Genomic DNA, 24,547 nt, shown 5'->3' with positions numbered 1-24,547 from the left:
TCACCAATGTCACTAACGTTTGGATGAGAGAGTGCAAACTCTTTGTGGAAAACAATAACAAATGCATTAATCACTGTTGATGAAATACATACATACAACACTGAAGAGTAAAAGTAAACAGTCAAACTACAACCAACAATGGTAGAGAACGTACATATCAAAATGCAAATAGAAACATGTGCAAGTAAAAAACTAAAGCGGAAGCAAGAAGTAGCTTTAAATAATAAGTCGCAACCATCTGGAATTCATCATCCATCATCCCTAATTGCACACTCAAAGATTGAAACTGTAGCGTAGACAATTGGTACTTAGTGCCCGTAACCTCCAATGTTTATATATATAGATGAAACTGCTCTGACTTGTTGCGCTATACATACGTCTTTTTTCTGCTTCTTCAGTACTGTAACCTTTACCAATGGCCTCCACTGGGATATCTGCAGTTTGAGATAAATTGATGGAATGGCCTCCGCCTATCCTCTTCGTCCTCGGCAAGGATATCTAACAGTTGAGAAAAACTGATTTGCAAACGTGGTGGAATTTGCTCTTCCACGTTTGATTTCCAAATGGTACAATATTACTATTTTGTTCCTATTTTGTTGGGTAGTTGTTAATTACCATACCATTGTGTAATGTGATACAGAAAATAATTAACAACTACCCAACAAAATAGGGACAAAATAGTAATATTGTACCATTTGGAAATCAAACGTGGAAGAGCAAATTCCACCACGTTTGCAAATCAGTTTTTCGCAAACTGTTAGATATCCTTGCCGAGGACGAAGAGGATAGGCGGAGGCCATTCCATCAATTTATCTCAAACTGCAGATATCCCAGCGGAGGCCATTGGTAAAGGTTACAGTACTGAAGAAGCAGAAAAAAGACGTATGTATAGCGCAACAAGTCAGAGCAGTTTCATCTATATATATAAAGATTGATCTTCTTATAACTATTGTATCGCACTCTAATCTTTTCACCATAAAAAAAACACAAAAATAGTAAATAAAAAAAAAGAAAAGAAAACCACTCCAGATGGAACCGAAACTTTCCATACTTCCACTCAGAACAGTAGTTGCAGCAGTTGCCAATACTGGAGAAGTAACCGCCATTTACCGCACGTTCTAAAGATCTTAAATCATCACTTAACCCCCACAACATATACAAAGAGTAAACAAACTCACTTTCGTCTTCTGCGCAGACTCATCTCCTCCGAGTGGTTTTTCGAAGTTTCTTTTGAAATTCATCAGATATTTCCCGTCGGTTAGAATCATCTCACATTGGTACAACTTACTCTTTCTCCTAAGTGAATTTCAGTTTCGTTGGATTCTATTTATTTGCCAAGAATCATCTCACACTGGTATGAATTATACACTGGTTTTTGGTTTAATATGTTTTGAATCTTATCCTGCAGCCTGTAGTTTTACCGGATCATTCTGTTTGTGCATATCCCAACAACCCAACCACAACCCACCTTTTCTTTTCGTTTTCTATGTAGATTTTGCCTCTCTGAGTATTTTCTTAGTTTCCAATGGCTTGAAGCTCTTCAAGGTTCATCAAGTTGTGACTCTGGGAGATGGGGCTGTGGGGAAGACCTGTATGCTTATTTGCTATACCAGCAACAAGTTTCCCATTGTATGTTCTTCTTTTCTGCCAAAAAGAATTTGACTGATTTGTGTGACTTTTGGGTTTTTTGGATTACTTTGTGGTTTTTTCTTTTTAGTTTCTTGGCTATGTGCTTCTGGTTCTAGAATTGGGTTTCTTTATATTTTGTAAATCTATAAACTAATATTTACCAATTTGGCTATGTGCTTCTAATTTTGGTATAGCTCTCTTTATTTTCTTGGCTTTGTGCTTCGGATTCAGGTACCACTTAAACTAATATTCTCAAAGTTAAGTTTTTAGTTTGTTCGTTATATTCTTGAAGGCTCCTAATTTCTGAGTTTGGTTGCTAATAGTTTTCCAATTGGTAAGAAATGACATTCTGGAAGTGCAGAGGATGCTTGGGATTGAAGGGACGCGAGTCTGCATACGATAAAACAACATGGGATGAACATAGAATGCCGGCACATGATCTGCGTCAGGGATGTGATGAAATACATGGGGCAACTGGTTGGATTGACGTGATTCGGAGCAAATAAAATGGGGAAGAGTGTGAGTGCATTGACGTCGTTCGAGCAGGTGGTGGATCATATGTTCATATGGTTGTGCGAATAGGAGGGTTGACACAATTAGAGGAGTGAGTGAGTACATAATTATGAGTGTGCCAATTCGGGTTAGGACTAGAATGTTCAACATTAGAGAGGGAGGATTTTCTGGTCCTGGAGCTCCTGATTCATGGAATTGCAGTATGGGCTAGGCTGTGCAATTCCAATTGCTTGAGTTGAAGAAAGAACTATGAAATTATGATTTTGTAGAACATCTCATTTCTGTTTTCTGGTAATTTGATTTTATTTTTTTACATTCTTTTCTTGGGCAGTTTAAGGATTTGTCTGATAACCAGTTCGTTTTTCTATTTTTAGTTCACATTTTTCATGTTTTTTTTTTTAAACAAACAGTAGGGTGGAGTTGGTTTAAAGTATGATTTCTTTCTAACCAAATTTTTTTTTACTACCAGCCCTTGGTGATAGGATACGACCACTTCCACTTCCACTTCGACGTCGTCGTCGAATAAGGTCCGAGGTGACCATGGTGTGCAGATTACTAGACTCTGACATGGTGACGAATGGGATTAAGATAAGAGAGGGTCAAGTATAACATGAACCTGGGCATTGTACTCTATATACCAATTGTAATTAGAGATTTAATTACCACAGATTGATATGTTAGTTTTTAATAGCAAATGTTTAAGAGTTTTCTTCATATTTGTGCGGAAGAATAATGTTAGATAGACTAATTTTTAAATTAAATATGCAAATTATTTGATGTGTGAAAGTGAAGTTTTAGATAGACGTGTGGTTGAAAAGATACAACAAATGTTGAACAACCATAATCCTTTTGTTCATACATTGCGAAGCCTCGGACAACACCAAGATTTGCCGAATTGCAAGTTGATCCTAAAAGAGCAACCAATAGATCGGCGTCAGTATAGTCTACCATCAGCATCACAAGTTGCAGCAATTATAATAGATGGAGATGATGCCACCATTGCAAATGGAAGGGATATCGTGGTCGAGACAATTAGTGGAAGACTTTCTCACGTCCGAGACTATGTCGGATTTTATGATCCGTTACAGTATCCACTATTGCTACCTTACGGTACATGTGGTTGGGATGTTAATAGTCGTGATGATGGTGGAAGAGCAATAACATGTTGCGACTATTATGCTTATATGTTACAGGTTTGTACCAATAACATAATTTACTTCCCAATATATATAAATGAATGATGATTCCCATATTAAAAGCAATATATGAAATTTGCTTCTGCAGATACGCCATAATGGATCATCACTTTTGCTTCGAGGTGGGCGTCTCTTGCAACAATATGTTGTAGATAACTACATTAAAATTGAATCACAAAAACTTCGATGGCTGCGTTCTAATCAAGCCACAGTTAGAGCAGATCTCTATAAAGGACTTCAAGACTCTTTAAATGCAGGTCAACACAATGCAGGTATATATATCAGTTCAGTTATCGTTATTTAAAAATATAACTTTGTTCAAAATCTGTACAATATGCATAGTTAATTGAAAATAAAAAATTAACAGGTAGCATTGGGTGTAGAATAATTTTACCATCATCATTTGTTGGAAGCCCACGTGACATGTACCAACGATATCAAGATGCAATGACTCTGGTTCAAAGATTCGGAAAACCATATCTTTCTATTACCATGACATGTAACCCAAGTTGGGAAGAAATCAAAAGTGAATTACTCGCTGGACAAACTCCACAAGATCGTCCTGACTTACTCACTAGAGTATTTCGTGCAAAACTTGAGCAACTAAAAGAAGACATCATTGAAAATGGGGTACTGGGCAGTGTTGTTGCGTACGCATACGTTATAGAGTTTCAGAAACGTGGTCTTCCACATGTGCATATGCTGGTGGTGTTAGATGAAAATGATAAGATCAATAACCCAGATGAGTATGACCGAATTGTTAGAGCTGAAATACCAAACGAAGACGTAGAGCCTTAACTTTACAATGTGGTGTTAAAGCATATGATTCATGGCCCATGTGGGATTCATAATCCTCAATCTCCATGTATGAAAAATGGGAGCTGTAAGAGAAAGTATCCCAAACCATTTGCACCAGTCACTGTTCAAGGGAATGATTCGTATCCAATTTATCAAAGGCAAGGAAATCGATTGCCCGTTTCTCTTGATCGACAGGAAACATAATGGTTGATAATAGTTGGGTCATTCCATATAATCCATGGTTGCTGTTAAGGTATGATTGTCACATCAATGTTGAAATTTGTGCAAGCATAAAAAGTGTCAAGTACTTATATAAGTATGTTTACAAAGGCCCAGATAGAGTGACAGTCGAAGTGCAATCAGACCTTGAATACGATGAAATAAAGCAGTTTCAGGATGCAAGATGGGTTTGCGCACCAGATGCATTATGGAAGATATTCAAGTTCATTATTAATCGAATTTACCCATCTGTTGAGCGATTGCAAATACATCTTCCTAATATGCACCAAGTTCAGTTTCGTGCCGACGAGAGCATAATAAATATTCTACATGATAAGAGTACAAGAAAGACAATATTAACTGAATTTTTTACACTTAATCATGTGGATGCAGAAGCGTGACGGTACTTATACATGGAAATCCCATCACATTACATATGGATTCAAGCTCAAAGAAAGTGGTCTAAAAGAATGAATCGTAACAAGGTTATTGGGCGAATATATGCAGTTTCACCTGCTGAAGGTGAAAAATTTTACCTTCGAATTCTTTTTAATCATGTTAGAGGACCAACATCCTTCACAAACTTGAGAACGATTAATGGGGTTTTGCATCCAACATTTAAATAGGCAGCAGAACAACGAGGTTTATTAGAAAGAGATGACAGTATTCGACAATGTTTGCTAGAGGCCTCCACAATTCAAATGTCATCGGCTTTACGAAGATTATTCGTCACCATATTGGTATATTGTGCACCAATTGGTGTTCGAGGGTTATAGGATGAGTTATATCCATTCATGATAGAAGATTATGTTTCCATGACTAACATGACTCCCACACTTGCTACCAACAGACTCTTGCGTGAGTTGAACATACTTTTGGTTCAATTTAATAAGAGTATAAACGAGTTTGATTTCCCCCAAATGACAAGAGGAAATGAATCAAGTTCAGGAATGACAAGATGTATTGAAGATGAGATATCCATAGGTATTCCACAACAAGATCTTGATGCAATTGAACGCTTAAATAATGACCAAAGAAATGCGTTTAACATAATAATGGGTGCAGTTCAACGATCAGAGAATGTAACTTTTTTTGTGGATGGTCCCGGTGGAACTGGAAAAACTTACTTATATCACACATTGTTAGCAAGCTTGAGAAGGTTGGGGCACATAGTTTTAGCAAAAGCATCATCTGGAATAGCAGCTACGATATTGCCTGGTAGGAGGACAGCACATTCTAAATTCAAGATACCACTTAGTCTCAATGCATCATCGATGTGTTCGATTGGTAAGCAATCTGATTTAGCAAAGCTAATACAAAAGGCAAAGGCAATTATCTGGGATGAAGCAACAATGACGCATCATCATGCATTTGAAGCACTCGATCGAACATTCCAAGACCTAACGGATATTGACTTACCATTTGGGGGAAAAATAATGATATTTGGGGGAGATTTTTGACAAGTTCTTCCTGTTATCCGGAAAGGAACCAAGTCCGAACTAATCCAAGCAAGTGTTGTTAAGGCATCATTTTGGTCAGAGGTAAACATTTTAAAACTCAAACAAAACATGAGATCCATAAATGATCGTGAATTTTCAGAATTTTTACTTCGTGTTGGTGATGGGAATGAAAATGTTATTATGGATGATATGGTAAAACTACCTGAATGCATGGTCATACCATGGGAGAGTGAGCATTCCATCAATCAATTAATTGCCAAAATCTTCCCTGACTTAGAGGATTATATGAATGATGCAACCTACATGGTGGAAAGGGCAGTGATAACTCCTACAAATGAAGACGTTGATATGTTAAATGAAAAGATAATCAATATGTTTCCAGGTTTAGAAGAGACAATGTATTCATTTAATTCAGTTGAGGATGATGAAAGGAATTTGTATCAGCCAGAGTTCTTGAATTCAATCTCACTTGGTGGTTTGCCTCCGCACAAGTTAACTCTGAAAAGAGGTGATCCAATCATGCTTTTAAGGAATGTTGATCCGAAATTGGGATTGTGTAATGGTACAAGATTATTGTGTCGTGGTTCTTACCGAAATCTTATTGAAGCTGAAATTCTAACTAGACAATTTGCCAGATCCAGAGTTTTCTTACCAAGAATCCCTCTCAAAAGTACTGATACTGCCGGGCTTCCATTTGAACTTACAAGAAAGCAGTTTCCAGTGAAACTAAGTTTCTCTATCACTATAAACAAATCTCAAGGTCAGACAGTACCACATGTAGGCGTTTACCTTCCAGATCACGTCTTCAGTCATGGACAATTATATGTGGCTTTATCCAGGGGGTCTCAAAGTCAACCACAACTGTGTTAGTAAAAAATGGCTCCATAGTCGGCCAACAAGATGTATTTACACGGAATGTAGTATACAAAGAAGTCTTGCTTCATTCCCGCTAATTATGGTGATTCCTAATAGGTAACAACTTTATTAACGATAATATTTCAATATGCATTTCTCACTTATCATTTACCTCTTTTTATTTGATTTTTAATTTTCTCACTATTGTTTGTAGATTGGCAATGAAAATCTGAAGTGTCAATCAGGAACGAATGGGTGGAAATTGCAGCATTGATGTCAATTTTCTTTTCAAAAGAAACAATGACATATAGACTTTATGCGTATTGTGAAAATGTACATATTGTGATGTAGGTTTTATATTTTGACATTTAAGTTGTTTTGTATTTTTCTACAAGTATTTAATTTTTTCATCTACTTTTTTTTTATTCACATCTACTTACTATTGTTTATGAACTTTAGGTAGCAAATTGCCTCCAGATGATGTTGTTTGATAATTGCATAAATAACATTTAAATCATTACTTTAGGCAAAGTGAAAACAAAAAATATGACAATTTTTTAAGACGTGCATGATAAAGATAAAGTTCATATTTGCCCAATACATCTAAAATATATCTTGATAATTACAATAGAAAAAAAAACACAATATACCTTTAGGGGCGCATAGCGCCCGTGATGCAACGTGCGTGCGGAGAGGCTAGTTTTTTTTTATAAAGATAATAAGACAAAAATAAATAGTAATATAAAATATTGACGTGATTTAACCGTGACTACATAATCATGAGGGCATGGGAGGGCACCGGAAAAAAGAGGGCAGACAATCCTTGTCCCAGACTAAGATTGGACAAGATCAGCTTATGGGCTGGTTTGGTATTGCTGTGGTTTGAAAAAAAATTGTTTCTGATGTGCTGTAGAAATAAGCAGTTGTGAAATAAAACTATAGAGTGTTTGGTAAACTTTTTTGTAAAATGCTTTTGAAAAAAAAAACAGTATTATAGTGTTTGGTAAATTTTTATGTAAAACAAATGTGAAAAAACCGATTTTTCAAAGCTGGGTTTTGCAACTTCTTGTTTTTTTGGTTTTTTTTCACAAAAAACAGTGAAAAAAAAACTGAAACTGAATGTTTACTAAACATAAAAAAGCTCACAGTTTTTTTTTAATCACCTCAATCCCAAACTGCACCTATGTCCTTCGGTTTTGGTACGATGCAGGCAGCACCAAGAGGTAGGGGTAGGATTGACAAAAAAAAATGGGGTGGGGGTAGGATCGACTAAAAAAGAAGGGAGGTAGGTACCCCTTCAAACTATAAGGTCATCTCTAAGCGAAGGGTCCAGAGGGCCAGATTGCTGAAAATAACCCTAAAACCGTCTCCAACTGATGGTTAGGTCAGAGGGCTCGAGAATCTGGGAGGGCCCCACGGAATTTCAAAGGGCCAAAGGGCCAAAAGGCTGGCTGCTTTTTTTTTTTTTGTAGTTTTCCTATTGCTGTTGGTTATAACCGACATCATTAAAGAGAAATTCTTTTTTTTATATAGTTTTACTATTAGTGTCGATTATAACCGACACTAATAGTTTGAATTTTTTTAAAATATAACGGCTAGCTGAGTCAGCTAGCCGTTGGGTTTTTTTTTTTTAAACATTTCTTTTCTTCTATAAATATGGTGAAGTTCTTTCAATTCATCACTTCATTTGCAATATTTCCTTCTTCAATATTTTTCAATATTTCCTTCAATATATTTCTCAATATTTCCTTCAATATATTTTCCAATATTTCCTTCATCTATAATATTTGTTTCAATTTTTCAATAATTTCCTTCAATATTTCCTTCATTTTTTTCAAAAAAAAGGTCTCATCTGCAATGAAAGGTAGGGGTTGGACCCGAAAAGAAGATGAAGCTCTTTGCAAGACTTAATAGATGGGTCTCAGAAGATAGTGTGAGGGGGATTTCTCAAACAAGTGAAGGTGTTTGGACTCGTGTATCCAAAAAATACTTAGAGTTCTATGAAGGCACCATTCCACCGAATACCCGAAACCACGAAAGTTGTTCTTCAAGATGGAAGAAACATCTTCATCCAAGTTTGAATAAATGACATCAAGCACTATTAGCAGCAGCAAGTAGACATGAAAGCGGCGCCAATTACTATGACGAAGTTAGTGTTTTCACAGTTTATTTTAAATGTTTAATTATATTATATTTAATTTTTGTAATTATATGTCATTACATTACAATTAATTTCCTAAAATTTTTGTAATTATATTTTCCAGTTACGCCAAGCGAAGGAATTGTATATGGAGGGTAGCTCAAAACCCTTTCAGTTTCACGGTTGTTAGGAAATTTGTAAAGGGTGGGTGTTATTTGAAAATCCACCTCAACATAGAGTGGATCCTTTGGGAGCTGCATCCCCATCTATAGATATGAATGAAGATGGATCTCCTACCATTCAACAAACAAGGGTGGAAAATTCGACTCCGTCCGAAAGTTCTTTACCTAGGGCTATGGGACGAAACAAGGCTCGAAGGTTGAGGGAAAATGGCAAAGCAAATGCTGATTACGCCGCTCAACATGAAGTGGTGGCCTCATTGCGATTACTGGCGGAGCAAAATGCCCTTGAGGCGGAAGAAAGGAAGTGTAGATATGAAGAATGGGCCAAACAAATACAAGAAGAGATTGATGATAAGAATATGGAAATGAACACTTCGAATTACACTCCAATGAGTAAGGCCTATTTTGATAGAAAAAAAAAAAAGAAATTATGTCTCGGCGGCTTTTGTTTACCTCTGACTATACTCCTACAATGGCAGATGATGAAGATAATGTTGATTATGGATATTAAATTTAAGTCGTTGTAATTTTTAAATTTAAGTTAATATTGTTTTTAAATTTAATTTGTAGTATTTAAAATTAATTTGTAGTTTTTAAATATAAGTTGTTGTAGTTTTTAAATTTAAATAATAAATTATGTTTGGCCATATGACCCTCGGTTGGAGACGATTTTTTGTGACAGGGCTAAAACGAGTCATCTGGCCCTCTGACCCTCGGTTGGAGACGGAGGCAAATATGACTCTATACTGTTCATTAAAACATTAATATCTTGAGGAATCTTGGAGAGCCAGAGGACTAAAACGAGCTATCTGACCAGCACTCGATTAGAGATGGCCTAACCTCATTGACCCGGTCTGCGGCTGATATAGGTGGAGACGATCCAATTTCCCCACTCGCCCTCACTCGCGGATGCCACTCTCCTTTCAAATATGCCCTACAAGTTTTTGGCTCGCCTGCCTTCCTTTTTTCAAATAATTTTTACTGGGGGTCCCCCACAAGTTTTGGTATTTCATTTATTTTTTCTTTTCCAATTTTCTGGTATTAGGCTTTCTGTTGATGTTGTGCACCAATGCAGCCGTTGCGTACCGGTCACATTGGCCACACGTTTCTTTTTTATCTGTTTTTTTTTTTCTTCCAATTTTGTTATCAGGGTTTCGGTTGATGTTTTTCACCAATATGACCCTTTGGCTACACGTTTTTATGCTTTTCTATTTTTCCTTTTTTGTTTGTCCAAAGGGGTACAAAGTCCTAACCACAGTATTATTTGTGGAACTCATATAAACATCAACGAACCAGAGGGGCGGTACCTCCACTTTAATTATTAAATTAATTTAATGTTGTTTAATACATACACCTGTTAAGATTTTTTTTGTCTTTTATGCAAAGGAGATTGGAACGTTCCAACTCAAATTTCTCTTTCCATAAATTAAGTGAATTTAGAGCATATCCAAATATGTTATTTCAACTTGCATGACCAGTTTTATGATCGTTGTACGACAGAAATAAAATGTGCACATGTATGTAGAATTATCAGAATGACAAGCCAAGAGTTCACATTCAACTACACCAATATTATCACAACTTGGTAATTACCATCTACACAATCATTTAGGTGTGAAGTTTTATCACAAAAAATCTCGGTGTTATTTAGACTCTCTCCAACCCTGGGCTAAATGCCAAATTCCCCCTATTCCCCCCCCTCAAACCCAACCCAAGCCAAATCTTTGGGCTACAAGTCAAATCTCAATTGAGGGCCAAATTCCCCATAAGAAATAGCCCAGAAACGCGTGGACTCTCTCTTTCCCAGCCCACTCTCGGCCCGGTCACTCGCGCCACTCGTCCCATGTGAGCATTAGCCTTCAGCGCCCGACAGGGTAGGACCTACTGTTAGGGCCGCTGTCGGAAGCAATTATGAGCCCAACGGCTCTTTTGTTCATCAGACAGTTGGCATTATTGGACCGTTGGTTGATCCAAAGGTCCAGATTCAAATTTATTTATTTTTAAAATGTTATTTTAAAATGCATTGAATCCAACAGTTGAGATCGAATATAATCAAATCTGATGGTAAAAAAAAAAAATCTAACGACCCAAATTTAAATCCAACGGCTAACATAATTAAAAAAAATTGAAGGCTTGCTTTTGGAAAGATTTAGTGATTTTTCAATATTTATCGGAATTTAAATATTTTTAGATTAAAATGTTCATAAAATTAATTTACGATAGTCTACATAATTTTTTTTAAAAGTGAATTTAAGAAAAAAAATTAGCCTAAGTTTATTCTTCAATAATCCCGGGCTAAATTTTTTTGCCAGAAAAGTTGTTTCTGGGCTAAAAGCTAAATTTTCCGGGCTAAAAAATTTGGGTTTTAGCCCATGGGTTGAAGATGGTCTTAGAGTGGAGTTAAGATATTTAAATGATTACTTATCTTTTTTGGTAGGACCGATGTGAGATTCAACACGCCCCCTCATGTGGAATCCAATTAGTGGGTCACAAATGAGAGATCCTCGCATCAGCAACCACGTGGAGGCAATAGAGACTTACCCTACACACGGGGCCAAGGGCTCATTTTCAATAACACAATTATTGTTTCCAACTGGGTAATTATTACTTACACAATACACAATCTGTCAAGTGTGAAGTTTTATCAGTATTAGTTATAATGAAGTTAAGATATTTAAACTATTAATTATCTCTTAGAACGACCAATATGAGATTCAACAATGTACAATTGTGAAAATCAACCTTGTGATGCGCCCGAGCTACAAGGACAAAAACAGTAACATTTTGCATAAAATGCATATACGTGACCGAATTTAAAAATTTAGCTTGTTTACATACTTAGATGACTACATGGACAAAAACAGTAGTATATTATCCATAAAATGTATGAAGTTGATTGCAAAAGGAATGCAAGGGTATAATGGTATTTTGGATATCAATGAACTGAGGGGGAGGGTGGGTTGTGGTATTAAGGGGTGGTTTGGGAGTGAGGTGCTTAAAAAAAAAAGCACCAATAAAAAAAAACTGTGAGGGTTTTAGGTGTTTGGTAAACTAAAAAAAAAAGGTTTATTTTGGAAGCTGTTGTGAGAATAAGCTGAAATCAAAGGAAAAAGCTGAAGCTGCTATTTGCAGCTTTGGAAAACTGGTTTTTTTTCAAAGCACACGGAGCTACAGTGCTCTTTTAATGAAAAGACCAACTATCAGACTGTTTTTTTTTTCAAAAGCACTTTTACAAAAAAGTTTACCTAACACTCTGCTGCTTTATTTCACAGCCGTTTATTTTCACAGCACAACCACTTATTCTCACAATAATTTTTTTTCAAAGCACAGCAATATCAAACCAGTCCTAAGTTTTAGGTTGAGAAAGTTTTGTGTATACCGTTCCGGTCACATTGGCTAGTATTTTTTGTTTTTCTATTTTCCTTTTTATTTGTCCAAATGAATCTTTAGTACCCCATTCGTGCCAGCTGCCACGTACAACAAAGCCCTATATATACAGCTACTCCCGCCAACCCTCTCCTCATTCACTCACCCTCTTCTCTTTTTCTCAGTAGACTCAATTTCTCTTTCCTTCCTTCTTTTCTTGTCTCCTCCCCTTACTTTCTTAGCTTCGTGTAGACTAGCAGCTGCTCCTCTTGTTGACCATCGACACTGACATTATGCTCAGTAACCGATGGTTGTTAATGCGACTTAGGACCCAATAGTTGTTTCGGCTGAGCATTCCCCTCCTCCTCCCTCTTTTAGTTTTTTGTAGACTCACTCCTGAGTTTACAGAAAGCTAAGAGAGAGGGGAGGAGGGGAATGCTGACAACCACTGGCTCCTGACTCGCATGAACAACCTTTACTGAGCAAGATGTCGGCGTCGATGGTCGATGGTCATGGTCGATGGTCAAGAAGGGGAGTAGCTTGCTTAACTGGAAATCATATTGACCAGAGTGGCTGTATTCTTTCATAGCTTTCAAGTATTCATCGTGCCTTTTATTTTGTTTATTCCAGCTTTCTAAACAATTACCCCGAAAATAGTCGGATTCTTAAAAATATGATACGTTAGGGAATTAATGTAGGTATTTTTATGAGCTTTATAATTGTATTTATAGAACATTATTGACTCCAAATAATGTCTCATTCTACTAAATTGTTCGTATTACTTAATTTCTATCATCCTATTTCCGAGACATCACAACTCTTAAACTTATTTTAGGACTTTAATCTTAGAAATAAATACCATTATTTTCGTATATTTTATTAAATTAGTTGATACTAGTAAATAACTTAAATGTTACAAGTAGACATTACTTGGTTTATCTATTACAACTTTCATTTTTTATTTTGTTTAAAAGTTAGCAGGAAATTTTAATTGAGAGGTAGTCAACCTCTTCTTCTCTCTGTAGAGTCAGTCCACTTCTCCTTCCTTACGTTCTCCCTCTTAGCTTTTTCTATAGACTCACTCCCTCTCCTTCTCCTTTTTCTAAAATGGATGCTCGTGAAAATATCATTCTTCTTCCTTTTACGCAGCTAGTTTCTTGTATTTTATCATGTATGTTCGATTTTCTTACTCAACAGAAGGACCACCGTTTCCTAAGCAAGATGTTGCTTGGGTGATCAACAAGGGAGAGCAGCTGCTGAAGTGAAAATCATATTCACCAGAGCCACGGTAGCCTTTCATAACTTTCACGTATTCATCGTGTCCTTTATTTTGTTTATTCCAGATTTTTCAGCAATTACCTAAAAGTAGTCGGGTTTTTAAAAAAATTGATACATTAGAGAATTAATATAGGTTTTTTTTTATAAGTTCTAGAATTGTATTTACAGAACATCATCAAACTTGAATACATAATATTTATTTTCAATTCACGTAACTTGTCGTATTACCTGATATCTTTAATCTTATTTAAAAGTTACATGAAACGAAGAGGAATATTATGTATTTAGGTTTGATGATGTTCTGTGAATACAGTTTTAAAATTTATAAAAAAATACATATAAATACTCTACCGTATCCAAGTTTTAGAAACTCGGCTAATTTCAGGTAATTGCTAAAAAAATTAGAATAAATAAAATAGAGGGCACGATGAATTGGTGATAGATAAGGAAGAATACCGTTGCTACGATGAATATTATTTCCAGGTCATCAACTGCTCCCCCTTATTAATCACCGATGCTGACATCTTGCTCAGGAATCCGGTTATTTATGCGACTTAGGAATATATGGTTGTCCCGATTAAGCATTTCTCTCTGGCGCTCCTTAGGTTCGGTAAGAAAATTGAGCGTACATGTTGGAATACAAGAGACTAGCTGCGCGCGTAAATGGAAGGAAGAATGATATCGAAACGAGCATTCATTTTAGAAAAGAAGAAGAGAGAATGAGGAAGTGAGTCTATAGAAAGCTGAAGGGAGAGAGGAGACGGTTAGAAAAGCATATTATGTATTCATGATTGATAATATTCTGTAAATACAATCTTAGATCCCATAAAAATACATCTATTAATTCTCTAAAATATCCAATTTCTAAGAACCCAACTATGAGGTGATTGCTGAGATAGTTGGAATAAACAAAATCAATGGCCTATAAGCCACGGCCGAATTCAGACTTTCTAGACAGGTTTTTTGTTCGAAACTCAGTTATGTGATTTAAGGGTTTGTGGAAATTCAGACTTTCTAGACAGGTTTATTGTTCGAAACTCAATTCTGTGGTTTAGGGTTTGTGGGAAGTCGTCTTAGAACCAGGATCCTCTCTTGAGCAGTTCCTTAGGGATCCTGCAATCATGTCCGTTCATCGTATATCTTACGGTCAAAATTATTTAAATTTTAAAATTCAAATATAAATAGTACTTAATGAAAATTGATCGCATAATATAAAATGAACGGACAAGATTACGGAATCCTAATATTCCTAAGGAACTGCTCAAAAAAGCATCCTGAATCGTCGTCTTACAAATCCTACAACTTGAAAAAACCCGATTAATTCAACAAGATTTAGCTTCAAAAAATCCTACAACTTGCTGGAAAACATGATCGAAGGTGACAGAGAGATGTTGGTGGGATGTGAAGGATGATGTTTGATGGATGACAAGAGTGTATTTAATGAGATAGAGTGAGGTAGTGTATTTAAAAAATTAAAAAGAAATGATATCTGACCATGCATGTCTCCGGTTTCAGACGGGCAGTGGCGCTGACAAACAATGACGAGGGCAGTGGCGCATACTGCACAAGGCCCTCTATTTATACCATCAGTTAACATTTAAAATTTTCACTGTTTTAAGCCTAATATGTCTGTTTAAAATTTCGATTTGAGTTTTGCCGGCAATTACGTGTTCTTTAAAATAAGTATTATTTAAAAATAATAAAATAAGAGTAAAAAGTGAAAGGAAAATTAAAGTGAAAGACATACGTAGCATTTCAAAAATATTTTAATAATTTTATTACTACTAAGATTAAAATAAAATAAATTTTGTGATGAGATGTTACATGTAGAGTGCTAATACAATTCTCATTGTTTTTTATAGCTCTTTCTATTTCTTTCAAATTCTGTATGCTATTTTCTCAGGAAAATTGACGAAAAGTCAAAATTTTAGTCCTAAAGTTCCCGCAGTTTTAACCCTCACGAGCCTCCGAAGGTCAAGTGCAAAACCAAGGTAACGAAACCCATACGTTATATCGGAACTTAACTTTCGAGTCTATTGGTTAGGATCCAAATCATCTTAATATCTGGTGTTGTATAATGCATACCATCTGTGCAGATCTACCATCCCAACATCGACTTAGAAGCGGGAGCTGTTGCTGAACCGAAATCAAATTCATCACAGTATGCTTCCATGTCTTTCAATGCATCTTTATAGCACCGTTTATTTTTCTAATTCCATTTGTGAGATGATATGGTGGCGATCAATTGTCAATTTAGGACAAAAATCATCCTAAAGATAGTCAGGTTCTTAGGAATATGATGCATCAGGGAAAGCAATAGAGATATTTTTATGTCCTCTAGGTTTATGTAACGAAGATTATAGATCCCGAATGCATAATTTGCATTTTTACATAGTATGCTCTTCCTACCACCTGATTTCCTTTGTCTTATTTATTAGACATAGCCCTAAGTTTTCTGGATTTTGCCCTAGGAATAAATGCTGTATTTCTAGTGCATTTTATGAAATTGATAGGCAGTGGAAAAAATCTTAAAGGTTATGAATATGCATTATTTGGTCTTTCAATTACAACTTGCATCTTGTACTTTTATTTTAAAGTCATCAAGAGACTGTAATTGAAGGGATTGAGAATCCACGAACTTTTTTTTTTCTTCATTTTTCGGGTATCATACATAAAATGAAAAAGGTATGATACCCCAAAAATGAAAAAAAAAAAGTTCGTGGATTCTCAATCCCTTCAATTACAGTCTCTTGATGACTTTAAAATAAAAGTACAGGATGCAAGTTGTAATTGAAAGACCAAATAATGCATATTCATAACCTTTAAGGTTTTTTCCACTGTCTATCAATTTTATAAAATGCACTAGAATTACAACATTTATCCCCAGACAAAATCCAGAAAACTTAGAGCTCTACTATGTCTCAAAAATAAAATAAAAAAGGAAAGCAAGAATGCGAAATTATGTACAATCTTTTATTACATTCTTATTTAATTGATTACATTCCTATGTTGTTTGTGCTTACGAAAAGGCATATCCCGTTGAAGGTAGGGTCGAAACCGAAACTGCATGGTTAATCGCTAAAAGATGTTTTCTTGTGCGGAAGAAATTTCATGAAGTTATAGCAGTCGGTATGGAACTGGTCGTAGGAAAAGTGCACTTACTAGTATGATAAAAAATTTGAGTTTTGCATTAGGCAGTTGTTGAGATGCTCAGACAAAAGCGGTGAAAAATTATCAAGGTGACACAAATAATGGGGATGAGGTAACAATTTTCTTTTTTTTTTTTGTCAGCACCTACTTTTATTTTTTTGAGATAATTATTTTTTTTCCCATTTTATTTGTTTTAGTTGATGCGAGCAAACAATTGGTACCTAATTTTGCCCAAATTCATCACAAGGTTCAACCATCACAAATGTTGGAAGGTTGTGAAAATTTGCCCAACATACTGAATTATTAAGTGTGTTTCTAACGTTGTTCCAAAGGAGACGACGTTAAAAGGTGAGACTGACAAGTAGAGTGGTTTATTTTATAGAAGTCAAGTTGAGTATGCAAGGAACTTCAGATTGATAAAAGAGATTGGGAAGCTATGTTCATGAAGGTTGACGACAAAGCATCGCCGAACACACAAGCTTTTTGTAGGCACAAATTAAGGAAAGCGACAAGAAGAAGAAATCTTTTATGTGATGAGGCACCTCGAACCTCAGTGAAGACGAACCTAGCATCACAAATTGGTTTGGGTACATATAATTATTAGGTTATCTTATTAGATTTTTAAGATGTACCCCTTTTTATTTGAGAAATAAAATTTAATTATAATGTTTCATTGATTTATGAAAAAAACATAATTTAACAAAGCACTTTAATTAAATAATAGAACTATATATTAAACAAATAAATCTCGAATAGTTACAACAATGCCGTTTAATATTTACTTCTCATTACTTGGGCTTTAATTAATATAATTGCAGATTGCATCCGCTCTATTAATTGAACATAGCACCAATTAATTAAGTTTTTCTCTTTATATTGTTCTTTTACACTTTCTGAACTTACAGTTATGTGAATTAAATCTTTGAAAATATATGTGCCCCGGTTTGAATCCCCAAGCATGGTGTCGTAGGTTTGGTATATGCGTTCGAGTTCAAATCTTTTTTCTCATAAGTTATATGAATTTGGAGTATTCATCAACTTACATGGTCGGTCTTATAATCCTTGTGCGACATAAATAAAAAGTGTACATGTACAGTTGTGTATTAAAGTCGAGATCTTGATGCTCCCAAGATACATGAACAAAAATAGTTACACTATTCATAGATTGTACATAAGTGATCGGATTTAGATTCATAGATTGTCTCTGTTAGACTAAAAACTTGAGGGTTTTAGAAAATTGGAGGTCTTGTGCGGTAACACTATGTGCACCATTCTACTTAAGTTAGGGAAAATAATACTAATACCTTTGGATTAAGCCTAATGAAGTAGGTTCGAGGTTCATGGGTGGTCTTGCTTTAAGTTGATTATAGAAGGAGTGCAAAGGTATTACTGGCTTTTTGGATATTCAGGATAGAACCACCCGTAACTCAGCCGGGGGGCGGGAAATGGTTTTTGGATATTTAGGGTGTGTGAATAGTTGACAGAGAATACTTTAGGGGTGTGATATTCACACACCCTATTTTACTTCTCACACATACCTTTTTAATTTTCAACCGTAAGATTGGATGAATTGAAGAATATCAACTGACATAATTTATCAATGGGTGTGTGAGAAGTAAAATGAGATGTGTGGATAGCGCATCCCATACTTTCTTGTACCGCACACATAAATTGATAACCAAGTGTTATTATATAAGTAAATGAACACTTCAAGGCACTTGCCATTTGGTATGGTTGTGAGTTTGCTAAGTCTATGGGCTTGCATAGAATTATTGTTGAATCAGATTCTAAAGAGAACATTTCTGCTTTGGCTCATGATATGTCCTCTGGCCGCTAGGAGGCTTATCCTACGTTGACTAAAATCTTAAGGCTTAAGGATATCTTCCAATCATGCCGCTGGTCTTGGGTTCCGAGATCGGTCAATCTGGCGGCGAACCGCTTGGCGTCGAGAAGTAACACGGAGATGTGCGGGTCTACTTGGATTAGCCGTCCCCCATCGTCGTTGGTTCATATTTTGAACAAGGATGGTCTCCCTTGTCCCCTATAATTGTATTTTGGTAGTGAAAGGGGTGAAGCTTGGCACTTGGTGCTGTGTCTTTAGTCTGTACTCCCATCTTCACTGCTTTCTATTTTTCTCCTCTGGTTGTTGCCTCCTGGTAGGCTTCCTTGTGTTTTAGCTCTGGCCCTGGTTATGAATTTATCCAGTTTCTCAAAAAAAAAAAAATTGGACACATCAGCACTTCAACTCAGTGGGTAACCAAAGGTTTAGTCAGCTATATGACTCGGTCCACTAGGCCTCTTGACTTGGGCTGGATCTTGTAAAAGTTGATGGGGCCTCAACGTGGGTTGTGTCAAAGCTTTTACACACTACAGTACTTGAGAAAATAAAATGTTAGGATTAGATGCAACATGCGGGTTTGGAACCCAAGTGATTGATTTAGGTTGTATGTTATTTTTTTTATGAACTATGGTGTGGCTTAAGGTAGCTAGAGTAATGTACAAACATTGTTCTCGTTATATTTTAAAAAATCTCTCCATGTTAGCACGTGTGTTATGATGGATAAAATCGTAATAGCAGATGGAATTTAACAATGTTTTCAAGGAGACAATAATACGATATCTACTTGAATAGGGTTAATTGAATTCCAGATTTCCAATTGAGGAGTAAGGAGGAGGTGGGTCCCAGTGACCCTGCCAATGGGTGTAGGATTTTCTCCCTTCCTATTACCATCCCATTACATCCCCTCCTCTCACTCTTCTTTTTGCCTTATTTTCTATATAAAATTTTCAAAACAAGATATAAACATGGCGTAATTGCAACCGTTTAAATAAGAGGTGATGGAAGGGGGGAGAGATTAGGAGGGGAGTTCCTACTCCATAAAACTTGGACTCAGCAAATGTCACGCCTGTACAACAATTGTTGATGGCAGATCACCGACTGCTTAGAAGCCGGACTTGTCTTTGTTTTATAGGCTCAGGCGCAGACTGCGTGTCTGGCTCTGATATGGACAAGGATTGTCTGCCCTCCATTTCCAGTGCCCTCCCCGTGCCCTCCTGTTTGTGTAATCACGGTTACGCCACGTCAACATTTTATATTACTATTCATTTTTGTCTCATTATATATATAAAAAAAACAATATAAAATGTTGACGTGGCTTAACCATGACCACACAAAATAGAAGAGCACGGGGAGGGCATCAGAAGTGGAGGGCAGACAATCCTTATCCCTCTGATATGCCATGCTGCAGGCTATAGATGTCCTAAACCCTTTTTTTGGAGCTTTGTTTTTTAAGAAAACTAATGAAATGTTTGAAAACTTTGAGTTTTAATCATAAAGACAAAATAAAAGGTAAAATAAATAATATCATAATTGATATTTTAGTGTAAAAATGTAATTTTTCGTTAAAATATACAGTACTGAGAGGTTTTCTCTAAAATTTGTTTGTTTTTGTTGTTTGGGGGTAGGGGTAGACACCCCCTAGCTAAGACTAAGACTGGACAATATCAGCTTTTGTCCTACGATTTTGGTACGATGTAGGCAGCTTATCTCCTCAGACTATGACCTCGTTGCTTTGGTCTGTGGCTGATGGGTGGACACGTCCAATTGATACAAATTCGTTGACTATGATGGATCAAGAGTGGAGCATTACAATGGCCGTGATTTCGTTCACCTGCCAAAAGATTTTGCATCTATGGAGTTGCTTTTTTATTTTTTGGAAGGAAAAGTCGACATCATTAACTTGAAAAATTATAAAGAGTTATAACGAAAAGATCATAGTACTGTTTATTTTAACGAGAATTCACATTTTTATACTAAAAAGTCAAACTTGATACTATTTATTTTACCCTTTATTTTGTCCTTATCGTTAAAACTCAAAGTTTTCAAGTCATTTTCATTAGTTTTCCTAAAATTATATTGTTTGTTGAATGAGAAGGTCCAGAATAACATTTGGAGGCTCCTCAATCCAAACTACAAGCCTAAACAAGAAACATGTTTAATAGCCGATCCTTGGCATAAGGTCATGCTTGGAAAGACCTTTAGGAGTGGTTTGGGAGTGAGGTGCTTAAAAAAAAAACACTCATGAAAAAAAGCTGTAGGGGTTTTAGGTGTTTGGTAAACTAAAAAAAAAGGCTTATTTTGGAAGCTGCTATGAGAATAAGCTGAAAAAAAAAAAAAAAGCTAAAGCAGCTATTTACAGCTTTGGAAAACTAGTTTTTTTTCAAAGCACACAGAGTTACAGTGCTCCTTTAATGAAAATACCCACTATCAGACTGCTTTTTTTTCCAAAAGCACTTTTACAAAAAAATTTACCAAACACTCGGCTGATTTATTTCACAGCCGCTTATTCTCACAGCAGCTTTTTGTCAAAGCACAACAATACCAAATCAGCCCTTAGTTACACTGAGCCACCTAAGACTAAAGGATTTCGAGTGTTCAAACTGGAGTGTGATATTGATGCTGGTCCACAATGGATGAAGGTTGTTGAACTTGGTGGTCGGGTATTATTTGTGAGCAACCACCATTCCGCCGTATATTGTACTCTATGGTCAAAAGGTAGAAAAAAAACAATATTTATTTTGACTTTGATTACTCGTGTTATGACTCAACCGGATGTAACTATGGAATATTTTCCTTCACAAATAAGAGTATTAGGCATTTTAGTTGCCCCAAAAGTCGTTCTTGGTCGCAGTTGTATACCACATCTTTATGGTTCGTACCCAATCTTTGATAGGCTAGTTTAATTAAATTTTGTTTTGTTTCCTTTTTTAGTTGGAAATATTTGCTTTTTTATTCTTATTCTTATGAAAATCGTTTACTTCTCATACTTATATGCACTTAATACATATATAACTAATGTGAATATATGTATTTAATACAATCTCTTTTATAAGCTAGATAAATTTAGAGCATCTAGATATTATATTAATTTGCATGGTTGATCTTATCATCCTTGTGCGGTATAAATAAAAAGTGTATATGTACAATCGTGAAAGTCGAATTGTGATGGTCCCGAGCTACATGAAACAAAATAATAAAATTCTAGACAAACAGTATATATGTGACCGGATTAAAATATAGAATACAGTAGCGTTTAGTACAATGCAAAAACGTCAAAGAGCCTTGCGCTCTGTTCTAGCAAAACCATTCCTGATTTCATATATAAAATGAGGTACATGAGAGATGTAGTCTTTGTACTCTTTTCTAGCAGCCAAACATACAAAAATGGACTTAAATTAATGAGATCCCAACAAAAGTAGGCTTTTTAGCTAAAATGATCACTGAGATTTGCATAACTCATCACTTTGATACCTAAGATTTGAAATCAATAGAAGTGGTCTTTGAGTTTGTCTACAAGCAATCATTTTGGTCATTCCATGAAAAATTGTGTTAAATAAGGAGCAAAATGACAAAAATACCCTCAATTTAATGAACAATGACCAAATGATTTGACAAAAAGTAAGGGTATTTTTGTCATTTTAGCATTATTTAATGAAATTTTTTCATGAAATGACCAAAATGATTGATGGTAGACAAACTCATGGACCACTTTTATTGATTTCAAATTTCAAGGACCAAAGTGAGAAGTTATACAAATTTCATAGACAATTTTGGCTAAAAAGCCACGAAAGTATTAGGCAGGATAGAGATCGCATTTACATAATTATATGTGTGATTTAGTACCGAGTAGGCATGCATCCCATTGTCCAATTAAAGCACAGCTTAAATTTTGAAAGAGAAATGATAAAGCAATAGAAATTCCAATTCACACCTAAATAAGGAGATCATCATTCGCCATTATTTATACCGAGCGAAGAGAGACTTACTTGCATCTTAAACGTTAAGATGTCATTAGTTATAATAGTATTTTGAATTAATTACATATTATTTTGTTGTTTAATTTTTCTTCACGATAATAAATAATTGGTTTGAGATCTCACAACAGCGACATCGATCATGGCAATTTAAATTTGCGTACCTGTAGTAATGTTATGTACTATGCATTGATATATATATACACACAAACACACACGCACACATATATATGTGCATATATATATATATATTCATATGCAATTGCAATTTTGTGTAAATAATTGAGAGATGAAGTCATTATTTGCTGTTTTGAGGATCATGTATATATTCATATACAATTGCAATTTTGTATAAATAGTGCAACCTTGATGGATAATGTTACTGTTTTTGTGTAATTTTTCTTAGCCTCCGTCTGACTAACACCTAGTGCAACCTTGATGGATAATGTTACTGTTTTGTGTAAATGTAATGATAATCATGTTTCATATAGTCTATTTTCCTAACAAAGACATATCAAACACTGCAAGAAAACACGGCTACTGGGACAATATTTTATGCGAAGCCCAACAATTGTAACATTAGATCATGAAGCATCGTTTCACCTATTGAGCGTAACTTGCACCTGAAAATCGCCATGCTAGGCTCAGTAACCATTTGGATTATAGGTCTCATTCTGTCGCAGTTTTCGATATGCCTAAAAGTACGACAATACAGATAAATAGGATTTACCATTATAGTAATAACTAATCTCCGAGCTCAAAGACAAAAACCAAGACAACATCAAATTGTCGAGAAAAATTTCAGTGTCATGAGAATATGTCAAGTACACTAAGTGTTGAATACGTAAAAAAAATTTAACAATTTATATTATAACACTTTGTATCCTGTGCCGTTTTCGTGACACACTGAACACTTCCTCTGAAATGGGCACATTGAACACTTCCTCCAAAATGCCAGCTAATGACTTACCTAGACGTGAGAAGAACTCGTTGAGTTCTCCTAACAAGTCTCCAAGACCAAACCCCCGATCATATACCAAACCTAAAACTAGAAGATGGAATTCAGTACACACAATCTATCTAATGGAACTGTTAACTACGTTGCAAAAGATAAAAGATTAGTTCAAAAGAAGATGATATAGAGAGAAACAAGAGAGAGATTGAAAAGAAAAAATGAAAGCTCTTGAATTGATTGATCTTTATGATACAATAGGTCTAGCATAATATGCAAACACACATTACACCAAATGTTATAATGCAATTCGTAGATTCTTTTTTTTTTTTTAAGTTTCCAACTAATTGAGTTATTACATTTTGTTGTACCAAACATTGTTCCTGATAGATTTTCAAAAATCTCTCCAAATTATCATGTGTGTTATGATGGATAAAATTGTAATAGGAGAACTGTCAAAATCGTAATTGGAGATTGAATTTAACAATGTATTTAAGGAGCCAATTATACCATATATACTTAAACAAAGTTGAATTGAAATCCAAGTTTCCAATTGAGGTGTGAAGAGGAGGAGGTTGGCTACACGTTTTTTTGTTTTTCTATTTTCATTTTTTGTTTATCCAAAGGGGTACAAAACAGGTCATGGCCCGGAGAGGACAAAGACGACGTTCTCGGCTCCCGGTTCAATGCCGCCTCATACGCCTTTTTTTTTTCTTTTCTTTTTCTCTATTTTTTCAGGAATTGCTTTCAATAACAACACCAAGCATGCTCCAACAATTTTGGTCTAGCAATAGGTGGCTGCTTCGTTGTTTTGGTTTGTATTGTGGGAGAGCAAGGTGCCGGCCAAATGTGAGGGAGAAGCTGGAGCTTGGTTTGCAAGAATAGTAGATATGTTGGTGTTCGGTTAGAGAGGTAAGAATGATTAAAATTTTAATCATTAAATTAATTTAATGTTGTTTAATATATACCCCTCTTACGATTTTCAGTGTTTTAAC

The 24,547-nt window shown here is 35.5% G+C and overlaps 1 pseudogene; it reads left to right on the top strand.

The window, feature by feature from the left end:
- LOC126612379 (NEDD8-conjugating enzyme Ubc12-like) overlaps positions 1 to 24,547 on the top strand; it is a 46,288-nt pseudogene that overhangs the window by 2,631 nt on the left and 19,110 nt on the right.

This window comes from Malus sylvestris, chromosome 17 (assembly GCF_916048215.2).
Source record: "Malus sylvestris chromosome 17, drMalSylv7.2, whole genome shotgun sequence".
Taxonomy (NCBI): Eukaryota; Viridiplantae; Streptophyta; class Magnoliopsida; order Rosales; family Rosaceae; genus Malus; species Malus sylvestris.
Note: the sequence above shows the minus strand (reverse complement) of the source record. Positions and strands in the feature narration are given on the sequence as shown.